This window comes from Acyrthosiphon pisum, chromosome X (assembly GCF_005508785.2).
Source record: "Acyrthosiphon pisum isolate AL4f chromosome X, pea_aphid_22Mar2018_4r6ur, whole genome shotgun sequence".
Classification (NCBI taxonomy): Eukaryota; Metazoa; Arthropoda; class Insecta; order Hemiptera; family Aphididae; genus Acyrthosiphon; species Acyrthosiphon pisum.
The window spans coordinates 36,608,240-36,608,932 of NC_042493.1; positions in this window are offsets into that span (position 1 = coordinate 36,608,240).

The window sequence follows — 693 nt, forward strand, 5'->3', positions numbered from 1 at the left end:
ATTACTGACAGTGGTGATACCTAATTGATATTTTTAGGTGATCAAAAGAAAAGAAAGATGAATTTGACCAAAGGAAAAAAAACAATTAATGCTAACAACATAGACGTTACAACTGACAATGGTGAGTTATCTGGAAAAGTGAATTTAAATTATATTTTTTTAGTATATATTTTTAATACAAACAGTATAACTAAAAACAAGTTCTAGATCAAAAGTATAATTGCTAAGAAAAACATTCAAAACTTTTTTTGGACATATTGTTTTTTTTGTTTTTTTTTTTTTTTAAAATGTCGTTTATTTGTGAAAATTTACAATCTATACAAAAATGGTACAATAAGTAAATGTGAATGAAAGAATATAAAATGAGGCAGTGAGAAAAAAGACAATAAGTAGGAGTTTCACATTAGAAATTCCTACGTGGGTGGAAATTTAGGGAGAGATAGTAGTAAACACGTTGAGTTTAATGTGCGTTGAGAAGATCTCTGGGCCATTCACGATTGAGGCGTCTGGCTGGGTTGTCTGGAAGAGCGTTGGTATGAAGTTGAGCGATGAGGGGGTTTGAGTGATGTTCCATATTGGAGTGCAGGCGAAGATAATATTTGATAGCTGTATGTTTGATGGTGGGGATTTGGAGGCAGTGACGGGATTTAGGGGGGGGGGGGGGGTGCTTTGGAGCTGAAGCACCCACCGCTC